This window comes from Loxodonta africana, chromosome 12 (assembly GCF_030014295.1).
Source record: "Loxodonta africana isolate mLoxAfr1 chromosome 12, mLoxAfr1.hap2, whole genome shotgun sequence".
Lineage (NCBI taxonomy): Eukaryota > Metazoa > Chordata > Mammalia > Proboscidea > Elephantidae > Loxodonta > Loxodonta africana.
This window is the reverse complement of record NC_087353.1, coordinates 57430047-57439692: the sequence shown is the minus strand read 5'-3', so window position 1 is coordinate 57439692 and position 9646 is coordinate 57430047. Positions and strand designations below refer to the sequence as shown.

The 9646-nt window shown below is 46.0% G+C and overlaps 1 pseudogene; it reads left to right on the top strand.

The window, feature by feature from the left end:
- Nucleotides 1-311: 311 nt before the first annotated feature.
- Nucleotides 312-8557, top strand: LOC135232958 (zinc finger and SCAN domain-containing protein 32-like; annotated as a pseudogene).
- The last annotated feature ends 1089 nt before the right edge of the window (nt 8558-9646 follow it).

Sequence of the window (9646 nt, the reverse complement as noted above, 5' to 3'; positions counted from 1 at the left end):
TGTGACAGGCACCTTTCCTCGCTTGGGGCGGCACCAGGCGGAAGGATGCCAGCCCGGGCTCGCCTTTGGACCCTGCACGGTTACCTTTCCCCGCGCCATCCCCTCTTTCAGCTTCCTGAGCGAGCCAAGGGCAGGTCTCCTCCCTGCCCCTGAGCCCCGAGAGGCCCTCACCCTGAGGTCGGCGCCTGGACTCTTACCTGTGACCGCGCTCATCTCATCCCCCTCCCACTGAAGTGGGGAGTCTTGGATTTTTTTTTTCACTCAACCTCATCACAGTACCTGACGTTAGCACTGAGCGTATTGTTAAAAAAAAAAAAAAAAAAACTGTTGTCGAGTGGATTCCGAGTCATAGTGACCCTATGGGACGGAGCAGAACTGCCCCATAGAGTTTCCAATGAGTGCCTGATGGATTCAAACTGCCAACCTTTTGGTAAGCAGCTACAGCCCTTAACCACTATACCACCAGGGCTTCTGAGTGCATTGGAGGTACTCTGTAAATATTGGCCAAGTGGAAAATGAATCAGGCCAACTCCTCGCTTGATCTTCATTAATCTGCATGTTTGGGTTCATTACTAGAGTGGAACCGGTTTCTGAGAGAGTAGTATTTTTTAATTAGGAATGGGATGTGAGGTATAGGGCAAGAGAAGTGCAGGCCCTGCCTTCTGCATGAAACAAACAAACAAAAAAATCCAAACCCATTGCCATCAAGTGGATTCTGACTCAGCGACCTTATAGAACAGGGTAGAACTGCTCCGTAGGAATTCAAAGGCTGTAATCTTTAGGAAGCAAACTGCCACATCTTTCTCCCGTGCTTGGTGGGTTGGAACCGCGAACTTTTTGGTTAGCAGCCGAGCTCTTTAGTCACTGTGCCACCAGAGCACACATGAAACTAAATAGAATTTATTCAGTTATATCTTTATCCAAATAAGTTACTGGAGGTAAGAAAATACGTAAGGCAAAGGACAGGTTTTAGTCGTGGTCTGTTGCTTAAGAGCCATGCCCTGTGATGCTAGGCAAGATACTTCACTGCTCTGTTGCAGTTTCTTGCCTTTTGTTGAAAAGCAGTGTTAACAATAATGCCTTTGATTTCTGTATCTCTAATCCCTGCCTGCTGCACTGAAGTATAGAGAGAGTACAAGTGAAGGCACTTCAAGTTCTCTAGAAGTAAGCCAGCCCAATCCATGTTAATACTACTTGATAATATAACAGCTCCTATGTAAAATTTTGGTATAGGAGCTGTTATATCATCTCTAAGTAGTGTTAACATGGATTAGTTTGCCTTTCTTACAGAGAACTTTAAGTGCCTTCACTTGTATGCTATTGGGTCGCTATGAGTCGGAATCAACTTTACGGCAATGTGTTTGGTTTTCTCGATTATGTAAAATTTAAAGAGAGTACGGTCTTGCCCATTATGATTGTATGTTTTAATCTTTTTAAGCAATAGAAATCCAACTCAAACTAAAAAATATTGGCTTACATAAACGGGCCTCAGGGATCCAGAGATGTCAAGACTCCTGGTGTATTGGTCTCCTCCTGTCAACAGGCTGTCCCCTTTTGGTGGAAGAGTGGAGTGGGGGTAGTGGGACGTCGCTACAGACAACTTCAGTCTTACATCCTCCAAATTTCCCAGAAAATCCAGTGCTTCTCCCACCCCATTTTATGTAAAATCTCAGAGAGCTCCAATAGGACCAGTTTTTGTCATGTGCCCACTTGTGGGGTGGAGGAGGGGTATTATTATTAATTACTCTTTCACAAGGAAGATGCTGCTATCAGAAGAAGTGGGGAGGAATGCTGGAAAATAAAAACACACACAACAAATCAAAATGATACCTTAGTATCCACATTGTACATGTTTGTGGTGGTGGGGTTGGGGTTGTAATAGTGATGAAAAGATTAATCAAGAGGCACACACAAGTTAGTCCTCTCCTTTTGGAAAAGGTGGCAACTGGGACGGTGGGTTCAGGCTGGAGGGGAGGGGAGGGCAGGGAAAAGACCCAGGCATGCAGGGAGCAAAAGAAGGAACAGCTGGACTACAGTGTGAGGAAGAGTCTGGACGATCCACTGGCAGATATAGGAATTTGGCTAGTGAGAAGACTATTCTTGATACTTCTTGTGCTTCAGATCCTTGGCTTGGGTTTGTGGAGGGAGTAAGGAAGTGAAATAAATTGCAAGAAGCAGAGTGAAGGATGTATGGGATAGTTTCATGGAAGCTGTCTTATTCCATCCTCTTCAGCCTCCCTTCAAAGTTCAACCTTTTCTTTCAACAGTAGTCTCTGCACATCTATGATGTCCTCATGTCTCTCTGATCCCAGAAAGACAATCCTTTTCATTGGTATCTAGGAGGACATGGCTTCCTTATGATGTGAGGAGGAGAAAGAATGTAATCCCAAGGTAGAAGTAGCAAAGAGTGAGCCAGTTCTTTGAATCAATGATGGCTGTAGCAAAGAGTGAGCCAGTTCTTTGAATCAATGATGGCTGTAGCAAGGGGTCCCCAGGCACACCCAGCTGCAAGCAAGGACTCTGCACAGGGACAGAAATCAGTACTTCACAACAACAGCACTGACTCCAAGGCCTCCCGCTAGTACTTCAGACAGTTCTGCTACCAGCAGGTAGCTGGGTCCTGTGAGGCTTTTAGCAAACTCTGGGAACTCTACTGTCAGTGGCTGAGGCCTAAAATGCACTTGAAATTGCAAAGTCCTGGAGCTGCTGGTTTTGGAGCAGTTTCTGACCACCTTGCCAGAGGAGGTCCAGACCTGGGTGAGGGAGCAACATCCATAAAACGGTGAAGAAGCTGCACTTCTGGTTGAGGATATACAGAGAGCACCTGAGCATCTGGGGCAACAGGTGAGAACAGGAAATCAGAAACTTTATAGCTTGAGTTTTAAAGAAGTTGGGGTGAGGAGCATAGGAAACCAGTTTCTGGATAGGCACTTGGTTCACAAATGCACAATGGCCCTCTGATGCCCACAGAAAGTACTGGCTCTCTTAGGTTGGTCCTTTGCCCCTGGTTGTATAGGAAGAATTTCTCATTTGCTGAAGTAACTGTTAGACATTCTTATATTCAGCAAATGTTTAGAATCCCTAATTAAATTGGTAAAAACACTCAGAAAAGTTCTCCAGAACAAGGCCAAGCAAAAGACAATTATCCTTCACTTGGGATCAGGAAAATTAGAGATGTCGGTGAATTAAAATCTAACCTTTCTTACTAGAAGTTTCCTTGAAGGCAGAGTGCCATGTGTTGTACACTAAACAAGTATTAGAGCCAGACTTTGCCCTGGTTCTTGCCTGGATTAAGTGGTCAGTTTGGGACAGTGATGAGTTTCACAAAATACCCTCTTTTGGAGGTAGGGACTAGGGCTGAGATCTGATCACTGGAACTGTCTTGTACATTTTAGGAGAATGGAATTGCAAAAGGCACAAGGAAAGTTAACCTGAGGGCTTTGGTGTGAGAGATTTGGTGGGAAGAAAGCAACTGAAATCAGAAAGGCTTAGAGTAATGGAGGGTGTGGGTCAGAGGAATGCTTTTTCCTGGAGCAGGCAGACCCTTCACTGGGTGCCCTGAGTCTGTGGCTAGGAGGGACCCAAGCAGTGGCAGTGCTTTCCTTTTCCAGTGAAGAGGTGTACATAGGCTGTGAGGGGGACAAATGGTACAGGGGGATGTAGATGAAATGTCAGAGGATTGAGGACTGAGGCATTTTTTACATACTTTGGAGACAGGAAGAGCAGCATGGTGGTGAAATATAAGGGAAGAGGTTGGTGAGGGAGTTTAATTGAAAATCTGTGGGATTGTGTAGTGCAGTGTTGCTGAATATGGCCCTTCTAGCCATAACCTTTGTGATACAGTGATTGGGTGAGACTATGCAAATAGGGTGCTTATGGCCCATCAAGGGGATTGGACAGCTTGCTACAATGCAGATAAGGTGTATGGAACCTGTGATGGTTAAAGTTAATGTCAACTTGGCTGGGCCATGATTTTCAGTGGTTTGGCAGTTATGTAATGATGTAGTCATCCTCCATTTTGTGATGTGTTGTAAATCCTAGCCTCTATGCCTGTGGTTATAGTCCCATTTGGGAGTGAGTTGTCTGTTGTTTTAATGAGGCAGGATTAGGGTGGGATCTTGAGTCATTGCCTTGCTAGAGGGTGTGACTCAAGTCACCACCCTTATCCCAGTCACTACCCTTACCACCCTTATTCAAGTCACACCCTTGCACCACTTTGCTCAAGGGGAATTTCTTTGAGGGTATGGTGTGCATCCAGTATTATGAATGCTCTTGCAAAGTTCACTCTCTTGCGCTGGATCCTGCATCCAGCTTGTCATCATCTGGCCTTCAGTTCTTGGAACTTGAGCCAGCAGCCTATCATGTGACCTGACTTGCCAGCTTCTGCAGCCTTGTGAGCCAGCACCCTGTCTTCTGATCTGCCAACTTGGGTTCATCAGCCCCTGCAACCACATGAGTCAGGAGAAGCTTCCAGCCTGATGCCTCACCCACAAATTTGGGATTTGCCCCCTTCCACAACCGTGTGAGCTATTTCCTTGATGGTTTGCGAGTTCTGAGAGAAAGTGCAGCAAATTATGGAATCCAAAGACGACAGGAAGAGTACTGAGGGGAAGAGGAGTAGTTGATGTTAGAGATGATGGAATAAAACAACAGTCTGGAAAAGTTGGATATTTAGGACATCTTTAACCTCTGCCTCATAGGAACGAGCTTTGTGCTGGTCCTTCTAAATTATTCATATAGATTAGGACTCAATAATAAACAGGATTGAGTGGAAAGTTAGGGTTTGGAGAGGTGAAGTAAATAGAGTGAGAATTCCTGCCTGTATGCTAATCATCATTTTAGGAACCCTGGGGGCACAACAGTTAAGCACTCTACTGCTAACCAAAAGGTTGGCGGTTTGAACCCACCAGTGGCTCTGTGGAAGAAAAGACCTGTTGAGCTGCTCCTGTAAAGATTACAGCCTAGGAAACCCTATGGGGCACTTCTGCTCTGTCACATGGGGTTACTATAAGGCAGAATCGACTCAGTGGCACACAACAATAATCATGCTTTTTTAATCCCAGTTCCCCTTGCCATTTCGCTGTGTTGATAATCTCTACCCACCTTTTTCTTATCCCTCACCATTTCAGAGCCAAACTGTTTATATAGATGAAAATACTACAAGGATGCAAGAGTTAAAAAGGCTATTTGAAACCTATCATGAAAGTGAAGGGGGGAGCACAAAGTGGGGGTGAGAAGTAGTAATAGAGGTCGATATAAGTTCTCAGACCCCAGCTGCCTCTCAGTACCTCTCCTAAGTCACTTTAAGGAAGAGTTATAAGCATGGGAGTTAAAGAATGAAGATGGCTGTAAAAAAAAAAAAAAAGTTGAGTGTCTACTATATTCTAGACATTGGGAATATAACAGTGAACAAGACAGGCATGGCCCCTGGCGTGATAGAAGAACATTCCATGGGGGAAACAGACAGTGAGCACATGAAAATTTCTTTCAGATAAGTGCTCTGAAGGAAATGAGCAGGGCGATCTGGGAGAGAATGATCATGAGGGAGATAGGTAATCAGGCACGACCCCTGTTTGACGCAATGTCAAAATGTGAAGGAGACCAGGGAACCAGCTGTGCCAAGAGCTGGTAGAACAGCATCCAGACGAAGGGCATGGCACACACCAGAAGCCTAAGAGGGAAGGGACTGGGCTTGTTTGAGAAGGGAGGGCTTTGTGGCTACAACCTAGGGATGGTGGAGAAGAGTGGTGAGGAAGGCAGGGGCCAGATCATGCTGGGCCTTCTAGGCTGCCAAGAAGAGTTTGGATTTTGTTCTTTGTGCGGGTGGGAAGCCACTGAAGGGTGTTGACAGGGAGGGATATGATCTTACATTTTGAAAAGATCAGCCTGATTTCTATGTAAAGAGGCTGGTTTAGAGGGTACAGCAGCAGAAAGGATGCAGGGCAGCCAACTAAGAGACAATGATTACAGCAGTTCAGAGGATGGTATCCTGGACCAGGCTGGAAGCTGTGGAGATGAAGAAGGACAGATTCAAGGAAACTGGAAGGTAGAAGTGACAGGACATGGTGACACACTGGATTTGGGGGAGGAAACGGCAGTAGTGCCGAGACCACAGGGGCTTTGTTGAGTATTTCTGGTGTGTCAGGCTCTAGGCTAGGTGCTTTCACATAAATGATCTTAAAAAAAGAGAGGCCAAATTCTGTTTTTATTACAGCGCAATACAGTGGCTCTGAGGATATTTTTCTTCTGCTTCCTTATGTTTCACACCATGTTTAGGGATTGTAAAGTCCAGCTTGGGAGTCCCTGGGTGGTGCAAACAGTTAAGCACTTGACTACTAGTTGAAAGGTTGGTGGTTCAAACCCACCCGGAGGTGCTTTGGAAGACAGGCCTGCGACCTGCTTCTGAAAGGTTGCAGCCTTGAAAATCCTGTGGAGCACAGTTCTGCTCTGCACACATGGGGTCACCATGAGTTGAAATTTACTCAACAGCAACCGACAACAAAAGTCCAGCTTAAGCAGGAATTTGTAGTGACAGTTGCTGGGGTCTGTTCATAGGTTCCAGATTCTGGGAGGGGCTTTAAGGTGCTCAAGGAGATGGTCCATTTAGGAGCAGCCAGAGAACCGCCCAGCTTCCACCTGAAGCCAGAGGAGGTTCATCCAGAGGGATGGGCTTGGAAGAAGTCATGGCGCTCACACCAAAGACCAGGGGAGCAGTCTGGATGGAAGCAGAAGCCTCTACCCTCACCCGAGGCAGGCGAGGAACAATAATCTATTGCAAACAAAGTCTGAACTTGAGTCAGTCCCTTGGCTGCAGATTAAATGCCTTTGAAATATATCAAAAACCAAGATTTCAAATTTCAGTTGAGGGTATTTGCACTTGCAATAGAGGTGGGGTTCTTTATGTATTAGCCTAATTCTCTTTTATTACAATCTTACTCTTAATCAGGTCTTATTAAAGATGAACATGTTTATCCTCACTTTCTGTGTAATACTTCTTCATATGCTTGAATACATTTAACCCCCTTCTACATCGTGCTTAATCTTTTCCAGAATACACTTTTTTTCTTTCTTCCAAGGCTCTATTTTTATGTCTTACGTTACTTAACCATGCACATCTCAAGCTTCCTTTCCATGAAGCAAATGGGCTGGATACATTTCTAGGTAGCCCTAAAGGGCACTGCTCCCTTTTCCACTTAATTGAAAGCTGCCAAGTAGTTTTTAAAAATCAGTTCATCTTTATCTAATTCAAATCCTGGAGGAAAACTCTGTGCCTTAAAGGTGTTGAAATTGGTAAGCTTCTGTTGGTAACATGGAAATTTGCCTAGGAGGTTTATTCGCTTTCACATTTTTGAAGCGAAGTAAATACTCTATCAGTATCTTTGTAAGTTTTGCTACCTAGCATTTGTCTTCTTTTATTCTTTGGGAACACCTATGCTCAATGGTGTTGATTTTAGAGGCACCAAAACAGAAGGGATCTAAGAATGAAGGGAGGTAGGACCCGCTGTGTTCAGGTTCCACGCTACCTCTGCATATCTCGCCCACAGGCTGCTCACAGATCCTGAGTGTTTTAACTTTCCCAGGGGTCGCATACCTCTGCGTTTCCTCTGAAGTTCGGTTAATAAGTCATAATCACTTCATTTGTAGAATTCTTGAAGGTGGAGATTTTAGGAAGAGTATTATTATTTTGGTGTGAAAAAATAAAAGAGTAGAGTTACTGTTGTATTTTAAGAGTACTATGGTTCTCTTTTGGGAGTCCCTGGGTGGTGCAAACTGTTAAGGTACTCAGTTGCTAACGAAAAGGTTGGAGGTTTGAGTCCACCCAGAGATACCTCGGAAGAAAGGGCTGGTGATTTATTTCCAAAAAACCAGCCATTGAAAACCCTATGGAGCACAGTTCTACTCTGACACATATGGGGTCACCATAAGTCGGAATTGACTCCATAGCAACTGATTATGGTTATCTTTGGGTGGTAGGGCTATGAGAGATCCCCTCACCCCATTATTCTATATTAAATTATTTTTCTATAATGTGCATATTTTTTAATAATGAAAAAGATTTTTTAAAGCTATTATGCCAAGAGGAATCAGATGAAAGTAATGTCTTAGGTTCTGTCTGGGGTGGTCACACAGAGGGATAGTTGTCTGTGGCAGTGGTTCTCAAACCTCGTGTGTCCGACTCACCTGGAGGCCCCACCCTCAGTTTCTGATTCAGTAGATCTGAGGTGGGGCCCAAGAATTTGCATTTCTGTTAAGTTTCCAGGTGTTGCTGATACTGCTGGCCCTGGCCCTGTTGGGAACCCCTGCTCAGGGCTGTTGTGTGGAAGCTGCCCTCTAACACGGGCTTTTTTCTCCCTGAGCCTGGCTTACTCCTCAGGCTCCCAGGATCCTTCCAAGAAGAGGTGGCTTCAAGGCCAGGAGACAGGTGTTGTGCTCTGGACAGCTGGATCCTAGGTAAGCTGTGGTTGACTCTGTCAGTCTCTTTTTAAATTCCCACTTCACCTGAGCACTCGTTCTCGCCCTTCTGCCGTCGAGTCGATTCTGACTCATAGCAACCCTATAGAACAGGGTAGAACTGCCCCACAGAGTTTCCAAGGAGCGCCTGGTAGATCTGAACTGCGACCTTTTGGTTAGCAACTGTACCTTTTAACCACTACGCCACCAGGGTTTCCTCCAGAGAGAATAGGAAAGCTTTTATTTAGCATGTTGAGCTTCTCTCAGGTTGTTTTTGTATCTGTCCACTCTTACATCATCACATGGCTCTTTACTCACCGCTGAGCCTTCCCATGGAGGGTGACCTCAGCTTACCTTTCTTTGCCCCTGACCTGAAGGCTCTGATCCTGTCTCTGCCCCCACCCCAGACTAGAGCACAGCCCAGTGTTGTTGCAGGTATTGGTCACATGTGAGGACAGAGGCGCCCCTCTTGTCAGGAAGAGTGGAGGCGACTTGGCCCTCCACAGAGGGCCCTGTTCAGGGCGGTGCTCCAGGAGGACAGACACGTCTCACTAAGTAAGGACCTGCCTCCCCTCTAGGTCCAGAGTGGTTGCATTTACCTGCTCAGAGAAAGAGAAAGAGACCAAAAAAACCTGGCAGGGAAGGAGACAGACAGAGGGAGGCTGGGAGGTACAGGGAAAGAAGAAAAAAACAGGAAAATATTGAAAGCAGGCAAGAGAGATAGAAAAAGAAAGGCACAGAGAGACGGAGATTGAAAGGAAGCATGAGAGTCAGAGGGCTCAGGACCAGCATGTGTGGCCCAGTGAGCAAGAGTGAGGGACGGAGCATGAAACAGAAGGCAGAGAGGGACAGTGAGTGTGTGAGGAGGTAAAGAGGGAGAGGGGGAAGGTGAGAAACAAAGTGCGAGGGCAAGACAGGGGCAGCAAAGGATATACAGAGAGGGCAGCCAGTGAGCCAGCCAGACAGACAGGCAGCCCATGAGCCAGACAGGCAGGCAGCCAGTGACCCAGACAGACAGGTAGCAGTGAGCCAGACATACAGGCAGCCAGGGAGCCAGACAGACAGGTAGCAGTGAGCCAGACAAACAGGCAGTCAGGGAGCCAGACAGACAAGTAGCAGTAAGCCAGACACACAGGCAGCCAGGCAATGAGGCAGACACACAGGCAGCAGTTAGATAGGTAACTGCCAAGACAAT